The following is a 25,412-nucleotide window of genomic DNA, read 5'->3' on the forward strand; positions in this document are numbered from 1 at the left end:
CACCATGGGATTAATATAATAATGTAAAGCACCATGGGATTCATATAATAGTGTACAGCACCATGGGATTAATATAATAATGTACAGCACCATGGGATTAATATAATAATGTACAGCACCATGGAATTAATATAGTAATGTACAGCACATGGAATTAATATAATAATGTACAGAACCATGGAATTAATATAATAATGCACAGCACCATAGAATTAATATAATAATGTACAGCACCATGGGAATAATATAATAATGTACAGCACCATGGGATTAATATAATAATGTACAGCACATGGAATTAATATAATAATGTACAGCATCATGGGATTAATATAATAATGTACAGCACATGGAATTAATATAATAATGTACAGCACCATGGAATTAATATAATAATGTACAGCATCATGGGATTAATATAATAATGTACAGAGCACCATGGAATTAATATAATAATGTACAGCACCATGGGATTAATGGTGCTATATAAATAAACCTTATTAATTAATTAATTATTATTATTATTATTATTATTATTATTACTAACAATACTGCTAATAATAAATGTCTGATAGATGGGGGTTTCTATTTGCAATTATCTATAAAGTGAGTCACACTAGACACTGTGACTCGGCCCTACCTGGCTCACTGACCCTCGATGATTGGGCAGTACAGACTCAGTGTAGTGTAGTTCTCTGTGCCACGCTGTTTCCCTTATTCTCATACAAGTTACATGAGGGATACAGAAACATTGTAGAACACTGAGCTGCTTTGTTACCAAGTGCCATTCACTTCTATGGGGGATATGATAGCAGCCTGGCTCAGAGAGCTACATTGTTTCTTTAAAACGTGATCATGGAGAACATTCTGAAGTTCACTGTCAGCAAGGTCATGGTAGAAGCATAGCCAGATGACAAAAACTGAAGCGTGCATTTTAGACATAGGTACAGGTCCCAGAGGTAGGACCCACATCTATCCATCTGATGCCATAAATCTAGTTTACAGGAAAACCCCTATAAAATCCAAACTAGATTGTATCTATAAGGGGTTAATTCATATGTGTCTATGCTTATATGGAAAGAGTGAAGCGAGTATTTCACTTACACTGAATATGATCTCTGTATGGACATATTTATAACCTAATTCATTGTATATTTCATGTCGTATAAAGATAATAATAATAATAATAATAATAATAATAATAATAATAATAATGTAATAATAATAACATAATGAATCATTATTAGATAATATTCACAACATCCTAATTCATAATTACTATATTGATATAATAATCAAAACAACATAATCAATGGTAATTATATAATAATAATAATGATAATGATAATAATAATAATAATAATAATAATATAATGAATTATAATTATATAATATTCGCAACACCCTAATTCATAATTACTATATTCATATAATAATCAATGGTAATTATATTCTAATAATAATAATAATAATAATAATAATAATGTAGTTATTATTATTATTATTATTATTATTATATTACTGTTATTATTGTTGTTGTTGTTATTATTACCAATAGTATTACATTATTATTTATTATTATTATTATTATTTACATAAATATTTTTGGGATGAAAGTTAGTAAACAAAAACAGATTAGACGACTTTCTAAGAATTTGACCCATGTATAATTGAGCTAGTAGAAACCATTGTATGTGATGAGAATCTTTGTAGCGTATCACGGTATAGTTGGCTCTAACTAAACAATGTGAAATAATGAAATAAAATAAAAAATGTACTATTTTTTCCAATTTAGCAAATAATGATGTAGTACACGTGAATGAGCACTGTGTGGCAGTGTTTGATGCAGTCCACACCATCTCCGTTACGAGGACGTTGCGTTCGGGTTATCTACCAGTCTAGTCCTCTGCTCTCCCCACAATAAGCATTTGTTCCAGGTCATATAAAGTGTTACAATGGCTCCGTAGTTGGTAACGCCCTGGGTTAGGCCCAAAGTGACTGCGGCATAACTACCGCCAGTACGTGCAGGTGACCGGGTCCTGTGTATGGAATGGTTTTTGTGACTCGCTACCATTCTGTCAGGCCATGTTCAGACACATAGGATTGTTAGGAGATAGACACAGAGGAGGAAATTTACAAAACTGAAAGAAAAATAGAGTTTGGTCCCCATAGCAACCAAACACGGCGCAGCTTTCATATCACGTAATGCTCTTAAACACGGATGTGACTGGATGTTTCTTTGTCCCAATGAAATGTCTTTAATGTGTCCCCTCCGAGCTGGCGCCACTTAGAGGAATGGGATATCTTATGGGGCAGCAGAACCTTTTGAGCCCCCTCAGGCTTCAGGGCCTGGTCAGTGGGGTAGTAGCTGTAGCAGCTGGCACAGGGCCCGGGACCTTAGGGGGCCCAGCAGGACCGGCATGCTTTTTTTTTTTTTAATAAGCTGTTATCTGTTGTTGTAAACCCAGCACGAAATGGCCCCTATTTACTTACTGATCCCCACTCCTGCTCAGGACCACCTCCGCTTGTCCCATATTATGCTGCCCTCCAGAAGGCTGCAGTAACATGATATGGGACACAGAAGGGAAAGCAGAGATGGTAGTGAGCAAGAGATACAGGGCATTATACTGTGTGCAGGGGCCACTATGGGGCATAATACTGTGTGCAGGGGCCACTATGGGGGATAATACTGTGTGCAGGGGCCACTATGGGGGATAATACTGTGTGCAGGGGCCACTATGGGCATAATATTATGTGCAGGGGCCACTATGGGGGATAATACTGTGTGCAGGGGCCACTATGGGGCATAATACTGTGTGCAGGGGCCACTATGGGGGATAATACTGTGTGAAGGGGCCACTATGGGGCATAATACTGTGTGCAGGGGCCACTATGGGGGATAATACTATGTGCAGGGGCCACTATGGGGGATAATACTGTGTGCAGGGGCCACTATGGGGAATAATACTGTGTGCAGGGGCCACTATGGGGCATAATACTGTGTGCAGGGGCCACTATGGGGGATAATACTGTGTGCAGGGGCCACTATGGGGGATAATACTGTGTGCAGGGGCCACTATGGGCATAATATTATGTGCAGGGGCCACTATGGGGGATAATACTGTGTGCAGGGGCCACTATGGGGCATAATACTGTGTGCAGGGGCCACTATGGGGGATAATACTGTGTGAAGGGGCCACTATGGGGCATAATACTGTGTGCAGGGGCCACTATGGGGGATAATACTATGTGCAGGGGCCACTATGGGGGATAATACTGTGTGCAGGGGCCACTATGGGGAATAATACTGTGTGCAGGGGCCACTATGGGGGATAATACTGTGTGCAGGGGCCACTATGGGGAATAATACTGTGTGCAGGGGCCACTATGGGGCATAATACTGTGTGCAGGGGCCACTATGGGGGATAATACTGTGTGCAGGGGCCACTATGGGGCATAATACTGTGTGCAGGGGCCACTATGGGGGATAATACTGTGTGCAGGGGCCACTATGGGGCATAATACTGTGTGCAGGGGCTACTATGGGGCATAATACTGTGTGCAGGGACCACAATGGAGCATAATACTGTGTGCAGGGGCCACTATGGGGGATAATACTGTGTGCAGGAGCCACTATGGGACATAATACTGTGTGCAGGGGCCACTATGGGATATCATACTGTGTGCAGGGGCCACTATGGGGGATAATACTGTGTGCAGGGGCCACTATGGGGCATAATACTGTGTGCAGGGGCCACTATGGGGGATAATACTGTGTGGAGGCCACTATGGAACATAATACTGTGTGGAGGGGCCACTATGGGACATAATACTGTGTGCAGGGGCCACTATGCAGGGGCCACTATGGGGCATAATACTGTGTACAGGGGCCACTATGGGGGATAATACTGTGTGCAGGGGCCACTATGGGGAATAATACTGTGTGCAGGGGCTACTATGGGGCATAATACTGTGTGCAGGGACCACAATGGAGCATAATACTGTGTGCAGGGGCCACTATGGGGGATAATACTGTGTGCAGGGGCCACTATGGGAACATAATAATGTGTGCAGGGGCCACTATGGGGTATAATACTGTGTGCAGGGGCCACTATGGGAACATAATAATGTGTGCAGGGGCCACTATGGGGTATAATACTGTGTGCAGGGGCCACTATGGGGGATAATACTGTGTGCAGGGGCCACTATGGGGCATAATACTGTGTGCAAGGGCCACTATGGGGGATAATACTGTGTGGAGGCCACTATGAGGACATAATACTGTGTGGAGGGGCCACTATGGGGCATAATACTGTGTGCAGGGGCCACTATGGGGACTTATACTGTGTGTGCAGGGGCCACCATGGGGTATAATACTGTGTGCAGGGGCCACTATGGGACATAATACTGTGTGCAGGGGCCACTATGGAACATTATACTGTGTGCAGGGGCCACTATGGAACATAATACTGTGTGGAGGGGCCACTATGGGGTATAATACTGTGTGCAGGGGCCACTATGGGACATAATACTGTGTGCAGGGGCCACTATGGAACATTATACTGTGTGCAGGGGCCACTATGGGACATTATACTGTGTGGAGGGGCCACTATGGGACATTATACTGTGTGGAGGGGCCACTATGGGGGATAATACTGTGTGGAGGGGCCACTATGGGACATAATACTGTGTGCAGGGGCCACTATGGGACATTATACTTCCTCCCTTCCTTCCTTCTCCTATCTAATCTAGTAATCTATCTATGCTCTATTTTATTCTTTCTTTTTATCTATCTGTCTATCTTTTTCTGTCTATCACCTAACACATTTATCTCTCAATTTGTCTAACTATTATCTATCTATCTATCTATCTATCTATCTCCTATCTATCTATCTATCTATCTATCTATCTATCTATCTATCTCCTATCTATCTATCTATCTATCTATCTATCTATCTATCTTTCATCTATCTATCTTTCTATCTATCTATCTATCTATCTATCTCCTATCTATCTATCTCCTATCTATCTATCTATTTATCTATCTATCTATCTATCTATCTATCTATTTCCTATCTATATATCTATCATCTAATAAATATCTATTTATCTATCTTTGTAAGATATTTCTACCATTTCTACCTATCAGTATTGGCTAAGACTAAACCCCTTTCATGTAATATTCAGGCCTGATGGCTGTCACCACTCTACATTGCAGATTACTCATAGAGTTAACATCTTGAAAGATCTCTGAAGAGCAGTGGAATATATTTATCTCATTGAGCAGTCCCATCTGCTACATGTATTTATTACGTGTTTCCGTCTTTAGCTTCCATTAATCTTTCTTGGAACTCTCCCCATACACCTCTCACGTTAGTAGTGACCAGCAAGTGCTTTCAGAGAATCCTGCCATTAATCCTCCTGCTCATGTAAACTCCACGAGTAATCTCCGTTTTTATTTCCAGATCTTGTCTTGTCATCGTCACTCTCATCTTTCACCTCGAAAAAAGTAAACTCCGGGATTATCTAGATATCTTATTTCCTTCTAGTTACTTCTGTTTGCTTTAATTGTTACAATGATTTTTACTAAGGCCGTGTTCATATCACCAGGAACAGCCTCCATTGTATCTCCAAGCTACAGATACCATGGTGGAAACTCATGGACCTCATTATAAGTCAATGCTGTGGGTGATATCATGTGAGGGATCCAGCTCTGCAAAGTCTTACTCAATAGACATATGCCATCTTGTGAAATACAGATATATTACATTGCTGGCCTCGAACCAGATTTGTGCAGTAGGGTCAAAGTGTGAACATAACCCCTAATGGGTTCTCAAAAAAGGGGTGTCCTCCTGAACTCCTGGAATCACTGGCAAATCTCCCGAGCCTGGTAGAATGATCCCCCATGTGCCAGGTTAGGGGTCTCTTTATTTATTACTTGGGCTGGTTGGTGCCTTTTGTGCCACCATCACGAAAAGGAGGTGTGGTGATGCCCAAAATTTTCCGAGCCCTTCCTCCCCTTTTTTTTACAAGTTCCAAAAATGTCTAAAAAGTATCTAAAAACTTGATAAATATGGCGCATGGCATATTACGCCAGAAATCTGGCACATATGGGGGAATTTATTAAGACTGGTGTCATCTAGGCTATTCTTAATCAGGCCCCCGACTGGCATAGGATGCATCTGAACTATTATGTGGCGCTGCCCTCTTAGTAATTTAGGTGCACTCCTGTGTGCCACCCCACTCAGGAAATGACATATACTTCAGGGAAAACTGACACCAGTTTTTTGGTGTAAGTTTCGGTAAGTTTGTCTGGCTCCAACTCACTCCTCTCACTTTCGTAAAAAGTGCTGAGCAGGGTGCAAAAGGAGCATTGTGGTGCTAAGACCATAGAACAAAGATGTGCCCACCTACGCCAGAAAACTGGTCAGTTTAGTAAATCCCACCCATTTTTCTTAATAAATCTCCACCATTTCTCTTAGTAGATCCCACCCATTTTTTTTAGTAAATCCCACCCATTATTTCTTAGTAAATCCCACCCATTTTTCTTATTAAATCCCACCCATTTTTCTTAGTAAATCCCACCCATTTTTCTTAATAAATCCCACCCATTTTTCATAATAAATTTCACCCATTTTTCTTATTAAATCCCACCCATTTTTTTTTAGTAAATCCCACCCATTTTTCTTATTAAATCCCACCTATTTTTCATAATAAATTTCACCCATTTTTCTTATTAAATCTCCACTATTTCTCTTAGTAAATCCCACCCATTTTTCTTATTAAATGCCACCCATTTTTCTTAGTAAATCCCACCCATTTTTCTTAATAAATCCCACCCATTTTTCATAATAAATTTCACCCATTTTTCTTATTAAATCCCACCCATTTTTTTTAGTAAATCCCACCCATTTTTCTTATTAAATCTCCACTATTTCTCTTAGTAAATACCACCCTTTATTCTTATTAAATCCCACCCATTTTTTTTGTAAATCCCACCCATTTTTCTTAATAAATCCCACCTATTTTTCTTATTAAATCCCACCCATTTTTCTTATTAAATCCCACCCATTTTTCTTAATTAATCCCACCCATTTTTCTTAGTAAATCCCACCCATTTTTCTTAGTAAATCCCAGCCATTTTTCTTAATTAATCCCAGCCATTTTTCTTATTAAATCCCACCCATTTTCTTAATAAATGCCACCCATTTTTATTATTAAATCCCACCCATTTTTCATGTTAAATGCCACTCATTTTTATTATTAAATCCCACCCATTTTTCTTACTAAATCCCACCCATTTTTCTTATTAAATCCCACCCATTTTTCTTACTAAATCCCACCCATTTTTTGTAGTACATTTCCCCCATTTTTAGTAAATCTCCCCCATTGTGTGCTTATACTTTAAATGATAACTGAAGTCACTGATGAAGCTATAAGCCGGCAGATTTATACAGCTGCAGAAGGCTGACGTGACATTGTTACTCCAGTCATATGTGAAAATTCCCATACTCCAGGCCCATATTCGTGCCCAGGACTGGTGAGGGGGGTTCATATAGCGCTTTAGGGCATTTGAGTTAAAGGGGTTGTCTCACTCTAGATACTTATTCCCTATCCACAGGTTATTGCTGGGGTTTAACTGCAATCAAGAAAACAAGGGTAAAAAGTTCCATTAAGGCTTGTTCACATGGGTGGGCAGTGGGGTGGATTTTGGCACTGAGAGTGATGCGGGGAGCAGCGTCACTCTCGGGTCAAAACCCGCCTGCCACGACCGTTGTGGTCGCGTCTTCTCCCTCCGGAGTCGGCTCAAATGAGTGGGCCGACCCCGGAGGTTGCTGCCACCAGGCGGAAGCCGTGGCTCACCGAGCCGCGGAATCCGCCTGTAGAAAGGACATGACGCTAGCGGAAAAAAGAACGCTAGTGGTCTCCATAGACCACCATTGTATGGAGGCGGATTTTGAGACGAAATCCACTGTCAAAATACGCCTCTTTTCCCCAGTGTGAACTAGCCCTTAGGGGGCATTCACACAGAGGAAGTTGGCGCTGATTCTGATTCAGAATCTGTGCGGAAATAAAGCCTCCCTTTGACTTCAATGGGTTCCGTTTTCCACACGGAATCCATTGAAATAAATGGGAGGCTTTTTTTCCCATTATGTTTAATGAGTTCCATGCAGAAAAGTAAACTCATTGAAGTCAATGGGAAGCTTTATTTCTACGCGGATTCTGACGAGAGTTATCGCACTAAAATTAGTGCCAACTTTCTCCGAGTGAATGCGCCCTTAAAGGGGTTGCCCTACTCTGGAGAAGGTGAAATTTTAAAAAAAAACATACTCACCTGTCCTTGCTGCTCCAGTGTCTGCCATCGCAGTCTGTTCCTGCTGCTCCTTCGCTGTCTTGTTTTGGTGGAAGTCACCGCCGCCCAGGGCCGGCTCCAGGTTTTTATGGGCCCTTGGGCGACAGAGCCTCAGTGGGCCCCCTTGTAAAGGAGGCGGGGGAGTCGAGACACTGTGCGTCGCAGATGAAGCGAGTGACGTCATGCAGGAGTGTGGCGTCACCAACGCCATACCTCCCAATTTTTAAAGAAAAGAAAGAGGAGCAAAATGTGCGGCGCGGCAAATTTGGCTCCACCCACTTTTGTTGATTCCACCCATTCTCATTCATTTATCATGTGCTCCCACACAGTACAATCCTCCTACAGTCACCCGTAAATTATATGCCCCCCCTCCATCTCTCCCCCAGTTTCATATACACCCTTCCTCTGCCCCCAGTTTCGTGTCCCCCCTCCATCTCTGTCCCCAGTTTCATCACGTTCTCCCCCTTCATCTGCCCACAGTTTCATGTCCCCCGTCTTTGCCCCAGTGTCATGCTGTTCTTTCCCCACCCCCTTCATCTTCCCCAGTGTCATGCCGTTCCCCCCCTCCCCTTCATTTTCCCCCCAGTTTCATGGGCCCCCTTCATTATGTTCCACCTTTATATTTAATACAAAACAAACACTTACACTCACCTTCCATCACTCACCTTCCATCGTTCCCCCGACGCTCCTCTCTCCAGTCACATACACGATGCAGGAGCTGTGAGTTCAGCTCCTGCTTAGCTGCGGCCTGGCTTGCGTGTGTATGCGTGATGACGTCATCGCGCCTACACACGCAAGCCGGGCCGGAGCTTCTACTTTAATCGCGTATGTATTCCAGCTCATCGGCGGACGGACGCCGATGAGCTGAAATCGTGACAGGCAAGTGCCGGGGGGCCCCCAGAGGCTCTGTGGGCCCCGGCACTTGCCCGACTATGCCGTGCGCTGACGCCGGCCCTGCCGCCGCCTGTGTCCTTTTCCTTAGGCAGGACTGTGCTGGGAGGCACCAGAGGACTTTCCCGAGCCTTATACAAAAAAAAGGGTTATCCCGACAACCCCTTTAAGGGTTTATCCCTTTATTTTTTCTTCTGCTACTCATGCATCTAGATCTAGCACAATATATATATAGATGTATATTATATATAGTATATAGATTTATATTGGGAAATCGCTGTAATTCGCTTCCTTATATGAATAGATTTCCCAGAAATCAGATGAAATACTGGAGTAGGTAGAACTTGTTGCGCTTCCTCTGATATTCCGGTGTACACGTATCTATTATTGAGTAGGTTCCTGAGTGTTTCCCACATTTTTTGTCCATATAGATGATACTTTGTAATTCTCGGGCTTTGCGTAGCTTACAACTTACAAGGTGACCTCCCAATGTGCTTCACACATTATAGTAGATGTGTTTCATCTATTTAAATCTGATGGAAATCTGCACTGTTTCCCATGGCTCGGATCCCACTCTAAGCTTTTACAATGTCCTTGACTATAAATAGGACATATAGTCAGAAACACTCAGATAACTCTTAATCACTCCGTTTTTATATGGGAATGGTCAATTTGGACAGAGCTCAAACCTAGAAGGTGAAGGGTGATGGTAAAGGGTACAGACGGCTTTTACGACATTAAGACGAAGTAAAGTGCATTGATTCCCTATGTTGTCTCTGCAAGAAAGTAGTATTGATCCTTATCTGGGGGTAAGATTTACTACTGGGGGACAGAGGTGCAAATTTTAGGAGAATGTATCCAGACAGACGTCTCTCCGTGTGGAAATCTGCGAGGTCTTGGAGTGAAATTCACGGCACTAATGGCAATTTGCAGACACAGTCAGATGAAAGAATCTCAGGGTAATCTCATTGTGTTGGTTCATAGCAAACTAGTCAAAGGCTATCATCCTAGTTGAGTAAGGCTGAGTTCACATGGGGTTATTTGGTCAGGATTTTGAGGCCGTATCCGCTTCAAAATCCCGACCAAAAAGACGACTCCCATTGAAGTCAATGGGAGCCAGTCAGTTACTGCTTCTGCTTGACCATGGTTGTCAGCCATTTATGAAGGAGTAGGAGTTGGAGTTGGAGTTGGGGTAGGAGTTGGATTCGGGCTGTGGAAAAGTAGAGGAGTTGGAGTCGCTGGTTTGTCCTACCAACTCCACAATCCTGTATGAAGAATAGAGGCAAGCACAGAGGTGAAGGTGCTGGTTAACAACACAACCTTATTTTGGTGAAGTTATATTGGGGCTTGTTTGTTCCTCTCATTTCCTTCCCGTGATCCTTGAGTTAAATGGGTGTCCCATCAGAGGGATTCCCTTTCCAAAACCACTGGGACAATCAGCTGATCACCCTCGATCCCGTTCCAGGCAGATGAGTTTGCTGGATAAAGCCACAGCCCCTGAGTTTTTTGTCGAAGGAAAATGTAATATTACATGGCAGCCATTGGAATGAATGGCTGACTCTACTCCACCACAATGTCAGATGTTCCTACTAAACAGCTGTCTTTTCTGGGTCCTAAATGGGGATCCCAAAAATGGAACCATCCTCTTCGATGTCCATATGAACATACAAACACAAATTGTTCTTTGAGAGAACCCCTTCAATCCCCAGAATCTTCGTTTGCTACCATTGTAGGACCTGTAGAGAGACAATCCTTACATAGGTCCTCTTGCCTCTTCCACCCAGCTGTATATGTTGTTTCTATGGTCCCTGTGTCTCGATGAGGGATAATGGTTGGCTCAGAATAACCAAATAAGAGATAAAAAATGAACAGAATCCGGTCCAAAAAATGGCTAGCCATTTGCACCGGCATCCAGTCGCGGCATTGCACACTGGATTAGGCCCAAATGAATGGGCCTAGTCGGGAGGGAGTGTCATGTCGCAGACACTGCAGCGGATTAAACCGTGGAATCCACGGAAGGAAAGGGCAACTCGGTTCTTTTTTCCGCGAGCGGCAAAAAAACGCTAGTGGAAAAAAGAGGTGAAGGGCTCCCATTGAAGTCAATGGGAGGCAGTTTTTGGAGCCAGATTCTGAAGCGGCCTCCGCGTCAAAATCCGGTCCAAAAAACCCCGTGTGAACTTACTCTTAATAGGTGCCATTCCACTGATTCCAGCACAGTTGTAATTTTTTTTCTCTAGCCTCCACCATTCCCGAGTACAGTTATTTTTGATGTTTGATGTTCTATTTAATATCTGTAATGTCAGGTGGGCGGTGTCAGGCAGGGGGTGAGATTCAGAGCTCCAATCAGAAGCAGCCAGTGTCAGCGCTCAGAATCGCACACACCCCTTGTCTGCTCCTGCCTAACAGAGACTAAATAGTATACAGGTAGTCCTCGACTTACGACGTTGATCCGTTCTTACGCGGCGTCGTAAACCGAATTTCGACGTAAGTCGAAAACATACCATACGCCGCCGCAAAGGAACGGATCAACATGATTTAGTTTGCAGTGGCTAGAAACCGAAGAAGACTGTATCATATACAGTACAGTACAGTTTTCCTCGGTTCCGAGCCGCTGCACACTAAATCACGTACTGTACAGGGAGAGCTGGCAGCTTGCGTTTATGCGGGAGCTGACTTTTTCTCATAGGAATGCATTGGCCAGCGTTGATTGGCCAGTGTACAGCATTCGGCCAATCAACGCTGGTCAGGAGGCGGAGTCTAATATCGGACCACAATGGAGACTGCTGTGTTCTGATCTTAGACTCCGCCTCCTCACAGACAAGCCTCCGGAAGAACCAGCGTTGATTGGCCGAATGCTGTACACTAGCCAATCAACGCTGGTCAATTAATTCCTATGAGAAAAAGTAAGCTCCCTCGTAACAGCAAGCTGCCAGCTCTCCCGACTATCAAGGACCAGCATGCTGCAGAACCAGCATTGATTTGCCGCAGGCTCGTCCTTGCTTTACTTTTTAGCTCATCTCTAGTCGTCACCATGAAACTTCGTAACCCGAGGACTACCTGTATCAGGCACCAAAACTAACGGCATTGATTGCTCAAGAATGGTGGAGGCTAGAGGAAAAAAATCTCCAACTGTGCCAGAATCAGTGCAGCAGATGTGGCAACCCATACCTATCCAAAATTGACAATACACATATTATACGTATACTATGATGATACTATAAGGTTGGTGCTATAATACATTGAAAATTGAAGATGAGATTTTTTACCATGGGCAGTCGCTTCACCAATCTTTGCATGGTAATGAACATGGCTGGTCCGTGTTTGGGGTTTTGCATATTTATTGAAAGAGTAATTATTTTTACATGATATTTTATTGATAGGAGGTTTATGGACCATGACGTTGCCCGGCTGCTTTGTATGCGCAGGCCTCGTGTTTATGATTACATCTTTTGCTACAGTTTCTACTTTCATTGAAGCGATTCCCTAAGGCGTTCACTGACCCAATAACACAAGAAGACGTTCATCCAGAAATAGTAACAATAGTAAGATGTAGGTTCTCCAGTCTGCTATGTACACCTTAGGCAAACGGTCAGGTCCAGTCATCTGTAATAAGTAGTTACTAAAATGAGAATAATTTACCTATTATAAACTACTTCGCTATATTACATACAGTAATGGGAATGTATCAGAAGATGAGATCTAGTACTGCGGTATATTAACCATTTGGTATAGCACTTGTATAACTGTATAGCGGTATATAACATATTCTGCAGTGCTTTACGGATATTGTTGGTTACCGTCCTACGTTTCCTATCAGGATGTCTTTGGAAAGTGGGAGTATTTTTTAAAGAGGCAAAGAGGACCTTTCATGGTTTGGGGCACAGGCAGTTTTATATACTGTTGGAAAGCCGACAGTGCGCTGAATTCAGCGCACTGCTGGCTTTCCCGATCTGTGCCCCGGGTAAAAAGCTATCGGTGCCGGTACCGTAGCTCTTTACAGTCAGAAGGGCGTTCCTGACAGTCACTCAGGTACGTCCTTCTCCACAGCACCACCTATCGCGCTGTACAGTGTGAGCGGGGAGTAACACCCTCTCCCTCTGCTCACAGTGCTCGTCGGCTTTCCAGCAGTATATAGAACTGCCTGTGCCCCGGACCATGAAAGGTCCTCTTTAAAGCAGGAGCTGTCACAGAACAGCTCCCGCTTTAAAGCTGCGCTCCGACATTTGTAGCCGCGATGTGATGACGTCACATCGCGCCTACAACTATGTGTATGAGGGAGAGAGTGGCAGGGAAGCGATGGAAGGTGAGTGTTTGTTTGTGTTAAACATTAAGGTGGAACATAATGTAGGGGGCCCATGAAACTGGGGGCAGATGTAGGGGGGAGAACAGTATGACACTGGAGCAGATGAAGGGGGGAGGGGAGAACAGCATGACACTGGGGCAGATGAAGAGGGGGAGAATGGCATGATACTGGGGCAAATGAGGGGGGGAGAACAGCATGACACTGGAGCAGATGAAGGGGGGTAGAATGCCATGACACTGGGGCAGATGAAGGGGGGGTAGAATGCCATGACACTGGGGCAAATGAGGGGGGGAGAACGGCATGACACTGGGGCAGATGAAGGGGGGGAAGAACGGCATGACACTGGGGCAGAGACGGGGGGACATAAAACTGTGGGCTGGGCAGATGAAAGGGGGAGAACGGCATGAATCTGGGCAGAGACGGGGGGACATGAAATTGGGGGGATATGAAACTGAGGATAGAGATGGAGGGGGGACATGAAACTAGGGGCAGATGAAGGGTGTATATGAAACTAGGGGAGAAATGGAGGGGGGACATATAATGTACGGGTGACTGTAGGAGGATTATACTGTGTGGGAGCACACGAAAAATGAATGAGAATGGGTGGAGTCAACATAAAAGTGGGTGGAGCTTAATTTGCCACGGCGCACTACGCGCGCCGCACATTTTCTCCCTCTTTCTCCTCTTCAAAAGTTGGGAGGTATGCTTATGTTACATCATAACCTCATTCTGCTGTGACTCAATACCTAGGTGCTGAGCTATACAATGTCTCACTGCGGGGACAGTGGATGAAAAGGTCACATGTGTACTGTATGACTATATGTCATGCTACGGCATCTCAGGGATATCACTAGTATGTGGAGACCACAAGTCCCTGTTGTTAACATACAAGGCAGCACATCAGTAATGGCACCAGATGGAACATGTCACCAATTTTAGTGATATGCTTTACAGCACTGTCATGGCCATAGGTGGTAATAGACTGAAGCGGACTCATTGAGATCTATGGGAAAGTTTTCTAGACATGTTCGTGCAGCCAAGGAAAGTAGAAAAGCCATGACATCATCTGTTTTCTATAATGGTGACTGTTATGTGATCTTGTTTATAAAGGTGTTATCTTCTATTGTATTTCTAAGTGTCTTATTTGTGATGTATAGGAGATGACTTCTAAAAAGCAAACCCCTACAGAATTGGCAAGTATCTGTCTATTATTAGGCTTAGTAGCCACAGCGAAAATTGCAGGACCTGTTTAACCTGAAAAGACCTCATTTCCTGGCGACCCCTTCCATTTAAGGAATTTGACTATGAAAAGGTCTTGTAGACAGTGTATTAGTACACACATGTTTTAGATGAGTCTTTGCACATTTAAGTATCGATTTTATTCCTGCCGTATCCTCCGGTTGCCACCTTTGTCATTATGTTTGTAGAGACATCCGCTGGCCTGACAATTAGCAGGGGTAGCGGGGACGAGAAATTGCTTTAATAGCATAAAAGCCCAAATATGTGTAATTTTCTGAGGTTACACCTAGAACTCTGAATGTGATTTTCATGTTCATAAAAAAATCATCTAAATATGCAAAAGAATAAAGAGCAGGGACACCGGATCTACTAACCTGCGGTAATTATGAGACGCACGGGTCACGACATGCTAAGAAATAACCTTCTTTTAAATGAATAGCTACTTTCCCAACAGCAATATACTCCAGTTAAGGATATTATTATCCGTAATTACACTCTCAGGTCGTTGTGATCAAAGTCAAAATGTATGAGCCCGGCATAAGTAATAGAAGTGAAGAAATGACATGGAAAGTAGAATCAATTCTATCCATATTTTATCTCGGGCTAAAATAAACTCCGGAGTAAGTGGTCCATGCTTGTCACTTACAATTTAGTCTTGTCTGACCGATGACAGCCTAAGTTAGTTTATAGCACCACTGCCAAAAGATAAAGACAAGGTGCAGTATTGGGTATAGGAAGATGATCATTATATGTAAGAAGATATCTATATCTATCTGTATCTTTAAGAAGGTATCTATATTGTAAATGCCTTATGATTGGTGGGGGTGCTCTGTATCTATAAGAAGATATCTATATTATAAATGCCTTATGATTGGTGGGGGTGCTCTGTATCTATAAGAAGATATCTATATTATAAATGCCTTATGATTGGTGGGGGCGCTCTGTATCTATAATAAAAATATCTATTATAAACATCTTATGTTTAATGGGGGTGCTGTGTATCTATAAGAAGGTATCTATATTATAAACATCGTATGAATGATGGGGACACTCCGTATCTTTAAGAAGATATCTATATTATAAATGCCTTATGATTGGTGGGGGTGCTCTGTATCTATAAGAAGATATCTATATTATAAATGCCTTATGATTGGTGGGGGCGCTCTGTATCTATAATAAAAATATCTATTATAAACATCTTATGTTTAATGGGGGTGCTGTGTATCTATAAGAAGGTATCTATATTATAAACATCATATGAATGATGGGGACACTCCGTATCTTTAAGAAGGTATCTATATTATAAATGCCTTATGATTGGTGGGGGCGCTCTGTATCTATAAGAAGATATCTATATTATAAATGCCTTATGATTGGTGGGGGCGCTCTGTATCTATAAGAAGATATCTATATTATAAATGTCTTATGATTGGTGGGTGCGCTCTGTATCTTTAAGAAGGTATCTATATTGTAAATGTCTTATGATTGGTGGGGGCGCTCTGTATCTATAATAAAAATATCTATTATAAACATCTTATGATTGGTAGGGGCGCTCTGCATCTATAAGAAGATATCTATATAGTAAATGTCTTACGATTGCTGGGGGCGCTGTGTATCTATAAGAAGATATCTATATTATAAGTGGCTTATGATTGGTGGGGGCGCTCTGTATCTATAAGAAGGTATCTATATTATAAATGGCTTATGATTGGTGGGGGCGCTGTGTATCTATAAGAAGATATATATTTTATAAATGTCTTATGATTGGTGGGGGCGCTCTGTAACAAATTTGGGAAGGGGTTTTTGGAACTTAGAATAGGTAATCAATATGTGATCGATAGTGGATCCCCAGAAATCAACTGGTTAAATAGGCCACAGTGTTTGGTGAGTGCTGTGACCTCTTCACCTAATATCAAGCACAGTGCCATACATTGCATAGGGATTGTGTTTGGTTTTGCAGCGATCTGCTGCTGTATCACATGACCGATGAAAAGGCTTCAGCACTTGTGAACGCCACTGATCAGCTGATCAGCGGCGACCTTGGATGCTAAACCCCACCAATCACATATTGATGACCTCACTGCAAACTGGCTGAAGAATTAGCCCTGGAAGTGATGATCCGGCCCCCGCAGAGCCCTGAACTCAACATCATCCAGTCTGTCTGGGATGATATGAAGAGACAGAAGTATTGGAGCAAGACCAGATCCACAGAAGATCTGTGCTTAGTTCTCCAAGATCGTGGAATAACCTCCCTGCCGAGTTCCTTTAAAAAAATATGTAAGTGTACTTAGAAGAATTGATAGAAGACAAAGGGCAAAGGTCACACCAAATATTGATAGGATATGGATTTCTCTTTTGTTCATTCACTTTATTTTGTGAATTGACAAAAATAAACTATTAACGTTTCTAGTATTTTTTATTTTGCAGCAATTTCTCAATTTTTGGCTAAAACTTTCCCCAATGCTGTATATATGGGGGTTCACAAAATAATCACAGAGTTCCTTTAGGCTCTGATGTAAGATGCGATAACCAGATAATCTGTGAATGCCGCTCATGTTATCTTTACCATGTGTGAAGCCTGTTTGCATTTTGCCGTTCGGATAATCCTTTTCAATAAATATTAACTAGCGTAGACCGAAAACAAACAGCGAGAATTTCACGCAATAAATTCCCTGCCAATCTGTGGCGTAACTACCACCGTAGCAGCAGAGGCAGCTGCCACAGGGACCAGGTCATTAGGGGCCCGGTGACAGCCACTACCGCTGCTAGCATTATAATGATCGGCATCCCGGGAGAGGTAAGAAACATAAAAAACACTGTTACTTACCTCTCCATGATCCAGGAAGGCTTCGGCCTAGTCATCTGACGTCTCATGACCCCGACCTGTGTCCCGGGTCATGTGACGTCTAACGTCATTGAGGTTTTTTTATGTTTTTCTCCCCATGGGTCTCCGATTATTATACTCTGGGGTCTTTTCAGACCCCAGAGTATAATAATTGTTTATGGGTGTCCACAGTGGGACATAATACTGTGTGCAGGGGCCACTATGCAGGGGCCACTATGGGAGATAATACTGTGTGCAGGGGCCACTATGGGGTATAATACTGTGTGCAGGGGCCACTATGGGGTATAATACTGTGTGCAGGGGCCACTATGGGGTACAATATTGTGTACAGGGGCCACTATGGGGGATAATACTGTGTGCATGGGCCACTTTGGGGGATAATACTGTGTACAGGGGCCACTAAGGGACATAATACTGTGTGGAGGGGCCACTATGGGGCATAATACTGTGTGCAGGGGGCACTATGGGGGATAATACTGTGCACAGGGGCCACTATGGGGGATAATACTGTGTGCAGGGGCCACTATGGGACATAATACTGTGTGCAGGGGCCACTATGCAGGGGCCACTATGGGGGATAATACTGTGTGCAGGGGCCACTAAGGGGGATAATACTGTGTGCAGGGGCCACTATGGGGTATAATACTGTGTGCAGGGGCCACTATGCAGGGGCCACTATGGGGGATAATACTGTGTGCAGGGGCCACTAAGGGGGATAACACTGTGTGCAGGGGCCACTATGGGGTATAATACTGTGTGCAGGGGCCACTATGGGGTATAATACTGTGTGCAGGGGCCACTATGGGGGATAATACTGTGTGCAGGGGCCACTATGGGGTATAATACTGTGTGCAGGGGCCACTAAGGGGGATAATACTGTGTGCAGGGGCCACTATGGGGTATAATACTGTGTGCAGGGGCCACTATGGGGTATAATACTGTGTGCAGGGGCCACTATGGGGGATAATACTGTGTGCAGGGGCCACTATGGGGTATAATACTGTGTGCAGGGGCCACTATGGGACATAATACTGTGTGCAGGGGCCACTATGGGGGATAATGCTGTGTGCATGGGTCACTATGGGGGATAATACTGTGTGCAGGGGCCACTATGGAGGATAATACTGTGTGCAGGGGCCACTAAGGGACATAATACTGTGTGGAGGGGCCACTATGGGGCATAATACTGTGTGCAGGGGGCACTATGGGGGATAATACTGTGCACAGGGGCCACTATGGGGGATAATACTGTGTGCAGGGGCCACTATGGGGGATAATACTGTGTGCAGGGGCCACTATGGGACATTATACTGTGTGCAGGGGCCACTATGGGGGATAATACTGTGTGCAGGGGACACTATGGGGGATAATACTATGTGCAGGGGCCACTATGGGGATAATACTGTGTGCAGGGGCCACTATGGGGGATAATACTGTGCGCAGGGTCCACTATGGGGGATAATACTGTGCGCAGGGTCCACTATGGGGGATAATACTGTGTGCAGGGGGCACTATGGGGGATAATACTGTGCACAGGGGCCACTATGGGGGATAATACTGTGTGCAGGGGCCACTATGGGGGATAATACTGTGTGCAGGGGCCACTATGGGACATTATACTGTGTGCAGGGGCCACTATGGGGGATAATACTGTGTGCAGGGGACACTATGAGGGATAATACTATGTGCAGGGGCCACTATGGGGATAATACTGTGCGCAGGGTCCACTAGGGGGGATAATACTGTGCGCAGGGTCCACTATGGGGGATAATACTGTGTGCAGGAGCCACTATGGGGGATAATACTGTGTGCAGGGGCCACTATGGGGGATAATACTGTGCGCAGGGTCCACTATGGGGGATAATACTGTGTGCAGGAGCCACTATGGGGGATAATACTGTGTGCAGGGGCCACTATGGGGGATAATACTGTGTGCAGGAGCCACTATGGGGGACAATGCTGTGTGCAGGGGCCACTATGGGGGATAATACTGTGTGCAGGGGCCACTATGGGGCATAATAGAGCGCGCAGGAATGCGTAGGAGGGGGTCAGTCGAGGTTTTTGACGTTGGGGGGGGGGGCTTGTCAAAAGTTCGACACGGGGCCCCGCCATTCCTAGTTACGCCACTGCTGCCAATCTTCAATTTTACATTTCCATCAGCCCTTGTGGGTGAAATTCACTCATTCGTGGTTCGATCTATCACAAAAACTCTAGAAATTCATGACAAGTTCAAAGCAAAAAAATTGAAAAATTCGTCCAGAGAAGAAGCGGCGTAATTATCGCTGTTATTACATCTGGGTTAAAAGTTTAAGGTTGACTCACAGTGAGCATTCGCTCTGTACTTCCCCTTAATCACAGGGGTCAGAGAGTTAATAATAACACAATACAACATTAGAGAAGTCTTCCTCATTGCTCCAACTTAAGACAGAACTTTTTGCAGGGGTCACAAGTTCACTGCGACGTGTAGACTCGCTCTCCTCGCCATCCCGCGGTGGCCTACGTTGAGAAAGAGCCTCTTGTTCGATGGAGAACAGATAAAAAGTTCAAGATAAATATTTTGGACATGACTGAGGTCACCGGCGGTTACAGTTAATAATTATTTCATGTTACCATGTTAAAGAGCGTTTTCTGCTCTCGTAAATAATAGAAGCCATTTTCTGTCTCTAAGGCCGGAAAATTCTCTTGACATGCGATGTCAGAAGGGCTTTGTGATAAGATCATGAGGATGTCTTGGCGGACCTGGTGACCAGAACATTGCTTTCACGAGTTTTCGACCTTCGGGGGGTTCGTGGTCTGCACATTTTTTTTGTATTCACTACAAATTCATCTGGTATTACCAGGATTGGGTGACATTCAGAGAGTAAAGGATATCGCCTGCAGCTTAATGTGTTTTATCTGACATGGAAAAGGACGTGACACACTCTGCTGTGTATGGGATGGAACCGCAACGCTAAATAAATATGCGGGCTGACATCAAAGATGATACTGAATATAGAAATCTTGGAAAAGCTTTATAGATTTGGAATGGTATCGCAGCAATTAATGGATCAAACTACATAAAATACTGAATATTTGTCTATTGAATAAATATATACATATGTATGTAAATAAATAAATATATATATTTATATTTATATGGTAGAGGAGAGAAGCTGAGCTCTGTGATATATAGGGTTATATGATAGAGGAGAGAAGCTGAGCTCTGTGATATATAGGGGTATATGATAGAGGAGAGAAGCTGAGCTCTGTGATATATAGGGGTATACCATAGAGGAGAGAAGCTGAGCTCTGTGATATATAGGGTTATAGGATAGAGGAGAGAACTTGAGCTGTGTGATATATAGGGTTATATGATAGAGGAGAGAAGCTGAGCTCTGTGATATATAGGGTTATATGATAGAGGAGAGAAGCTGAGCTCTGTGATATATAGGGTTATATGATAGAGGGAGAGAAGCTGAGCTCTGTGATATATAGGGTTATATAGTGTATCTAATCCTGCAGCGTGTAGGAACTGTGTGTAGACGCGCGTATCTAATTCTACAGCATGTATTACTGTGTGCAGACGCGCCTATCTAATCCTACGCAATGTGGTACTGTGTGCAGACGCGCGTATCTAATCCTACGCCATGTGGTACTGTGTGTAGACGCGCGTATCTAATCCTCTGGCATGTGGTACTGTGTGCAGATGCGCGTATCTAATCCTCCCTGTGTGGTACTGTGTGCAGATGCGCGTATCTAATCCTCCCTGTGTGGTACTGTGTGTTGAGACGCGTATCTAATTCTCTTGCTTGTGGTACTGTGTGCAGAGGCATGTATATAATCCTCCGGCGTGTGGTACTGTATGCAGACACACGTATCTAATCCTCCCCTGTGTGGTATTGTGTGAAGAGGTGCGTATCTAATCCTACGGTGTGTGGAACTGTGTGTAGACGCACGTATCTAATCCTACGGCATGTGGTACTGTGTGCAGACGCGTGTATCTAATCCTCCGGTGTGTGGTACTGTGTGCAGTTGTGCGTATCTAATCCTCTGGCATGTGGTACTGTGTGCAGATGCGCGTATCTAATCCTCCCCCGTGTGGTACTGTGTGCTGAGACATGTATCTAATGTCTCTGGCTTGTGGTACTGTGTGTAGACACACGTAATCTATCGACGTATCTAATCCTCCCCTGTGTGGTATTGTGTGAAGAGGCACATATCTAATCCTACGGCATGTGGAACTGTGTGTAGATGCACGTATCTAATCCTACGGCATGTGGTACTGTGTGCAGACGTGCATAGCTTATGCTCTGGTGTGTAGAACTGTGTGCAGATGTGTGTATCTAATCCTTCGGCATGTGGAACTGTGTGCAGACGCACGTATCTAATCCTCTGGAGTGTGGAACTGTGTGTAGACGCCTGTATCTAATCCTTCAGCATGTGGAACCATGTGCAGATGCATGTATCAAATCCTTCAGTGTGTGGAACTGTGTGCAGATGCGTGTATCTAATCCTCTGGCGTGTGATACTGTGTGCTGATCTGTGTATCTAATCCTCTGATGTGTGTATCTCAGTTTGGATATCAGTGTTGTATTGTGCATGTGGAGTGACCGTGTGTATTGCAGTTGGAATATGAGTGAAAGACTTGCAGGTTTGTGTTGGCTAAGGGGGGGGGGGGCATTGTGTTTGGAATGCTGTATCTCAGCAACGGTACGTCCGAGCGAGTTGGAGTCTCGTCTTAAACCTTCCCGGATACCTGAAGTATCTCTGTACCAAATTTGGTGAAGATCGGTCCAGTCGTTTGGTTCGCATTAGAGAACAGACAGACAAGAATTCATTTTTATAATATAGAGAGATATTACAAAAGGAAAGACGCTGTGGATTTCTGAGTAAAAGCAGGGTTAAAACGTGAAAGGACTCCTAGAAGCCACAGTTAGGATTAACCTGCTAACACTTGACAGTCTTCTGTATACACACACTGATAGGGGAGAGCTGTCAATCATCCTGTGTGGGGGTGGGGTTATCAGGACTCTCACAGTCTCTCCTTGGAGTCCTGTCGGGAATGACTCTACTTTTACTTAGAAATCCTGATCCACATCATATAACCCTACATATTACAGAACTGCTGTCCCTCTCTTATACCTTGTTCTAAATGCAGCAGAAATCATCTCAGGGGTCTCCTTTAAGGCATAGGAGAGTCTTCTACTACCAGACCATATAATATAGAATATATTCCATGTCATTTATCTGTATCTGCATTGTGGATACATTTTGGAACACCCCTTTAAAAAATTGCATATTCTCCTAAATTTCTGAGAAGATTTTGTACTTTTTGGGTCGCTTGAGTTTGATATTTTATTCAGATGTATCAGAAAGGAGAAGGAATGGGCGGAGTACTTCCTACACGAGATATCTGCAAACACTCTCACTTTCTGACCACGGAAACTTCTATAGTAGTTGTTATAATACGGGTGTAGAAATTTCACCTAAAATGAAAAAATGCTGTAATTGTTATTTAAAGCAATATCACCATTGTAAGCGCATCTCTAGCATCTAGTATATGTCGGCCTTTCCAACTTTTTGAAATGAAGGAACTTGATTAAAAAATATTTTACCGTTTTGTGTTTGCAGCTTCCTATCTTTATCTATCTCCATGGTTGCAGACTACAAATAAACCGCTTGTAGTCTGATCAGTAAGTCATACTGGCTTATTGTCCTTACTGGTTCATTGGCCTGGTTCATATGTTCGTCGGTATTCTGTTTGGATTTTGTGCTTTCCTCTCCGCATGAAAAACACACGGACCCCATTATAGTCTATGGGGTCTGTGTGCTTTTAGTGCTCACCGCTTGTCAATGCATTCAGTATTACATTTGGGGGGTCCGCATTGGGATCCCCTTAGCGGAATACCGAATGCAGATGTAAACTGGGCCTTGCTTGTTAGTAACCTTCCAAATCTTAGTAATATATAGGGTAGAGATGGAAGGAAGTATGATTTTTTTGTTTTTTTGTAGTCTGTTACGATAGAGACACAGAAGCCAAGACAGAAGCCACATATGTGATAATGGTGGAAGAAATTTTTTTAAGGCTATTTTTTAAGCTGCATTGAAGCAATATAAAAGCTAGAGAGAATGTTTCAAGCTACACAATATTATCTTATCTTATCTTATCTTATCTTATCTTATCTTATAATCCTACTAATATTAGAAAGTTTGTGGGTTTGGATGTTCGTTCCTCAATCACGGCCACACGCCCGCGTGGATTTGGCTGAAATTTTACACAAAGATACATTGGTAACCAGATTGAAACATAGGCTACTTAATTTCCCCTACACCCCTGGGCTGTACAACTGCTACCGGCAATTGAAGTTCTGCCGAAATTGAAGGACCTGAAATGACGTCATGCCGGGTCGCTGAACAGCCACCCGATTGGCTGCCGCTGATGTGTGGGTGGAGCCATCAGGCCGGCTATAGACTGAAGAAAATGGCAGCACTCACACGTGTGCGAGAGGAGCCGACATGCAGCCTTACTAAGGAGACGACCAGACTGGCAGCCATGCGAGGAGCGCTCGGGGGGAGCGCTGCAGCCCAGCACAGTATGGCCCCCATATCATGTCACATCCATACACCGGCCTACGCTTCGCCGGAGTAGTGCCGCAACGTTAGGCATCAGATCACAGTAGGTGCGGGGGTGCCACCCGTGGGGGGTGGGGGATCCAGGGGCACACGCAGAAGAGGAGATCGAGGGAGAGGGTGTGTGGGGGAGGGGGGCAGCATGGAGGAAGGTCCGGGGGGGGGGGGGGGGAATGGTTGTGCAGGGGGGGTGAAGTAAGGTGTGTGTGGGGGGGGGGGTGCGTGGGAAGGGGGGTCATGGGGGTGGAATGTGTGCAGGGGTTGCTGCGGGAGGAGGATCTGGGAGGGGGGCTGCGGTAACGGGTGCGGAGGCAGCCACAGGAGTAGGGACTGCGGGCCGTGATTGCTGCGGAATGGGGGGCCGTGGAAAAGGAAGGCGGGGTGAGGCTGGGGCTCAGCAGGAAAGGGGGGAGCCACAGGAATGGGGGGCACGGAGGTTCACGTGGGCGCCCGCACACGGCAGATCAGAACCAGCAGTAATTGCCTAAATGCACGCGGCTCAATGCTAGTATTCTATATGTTGTTGTTATCTCTGCAAATTACACTAAATGTTCTATTTTTATAACACAATGTCTCTTCTCACCACCAATTCCCACCATACAGTATCTTCAATTACAACCCCCTGTGGTCTCTTCCCCTTCATTTCCTTCTCCTAAAATTCTAACCTTGAACTGAGTTCCAGTATCTAATTCCCTGCTAATATTTTCAATGGCTTTTTGAACTTCCAAAGAATGCAGATTCTTATCTTAAGTAAATAGGATGGGAATAAAGTGGCAGAATCCTCAGATATCTACAAATTACCTTTTGAGAGGCTCCTTTGAAATGTGTTTATCTGCATACAAGATGTTTCCGCGTGTATATGGAGAATACTCTCAAATTTTCTGGAACAAGAACGTAATTGAAAAAATAATAATAATAATTTTTTTTCCCGTAGGCTTGCATTTGATGCCTGAGTAGATAAACCTATTTTTACAATCCATACTGCAGAACTTTCAGGGTGCTGCAATCCTTACCATCGCATAGAATAGAAGGAGCTGTCAAGGAGTAACTGGAATACATTACAAGGGTTGGAACTGATAATATTTCTACAGACTCCCCTCATTTGGATGTCAAGCCCCTTCACATGGCTCCCCAATTGTTGGAATTTGAAGATTGTGTGTGAAAAAACATCA

The sequence above is a fragment of the Leptodactylus fuscus genome, chromosome 2 (assembly GCF_031893055.1).
Source record: "Leptodactylus fuscus isolate aLepFus1 chromosome 2, aLepFus1.hap2, whole genome shotgun sequence".
Taxonomy (NCBI): Eukaryota; Metazoa; Chordata; class Amphibia; order Anura; family Leptodactylidae; genus Leptodactylus; species Leptodactylus fuscus.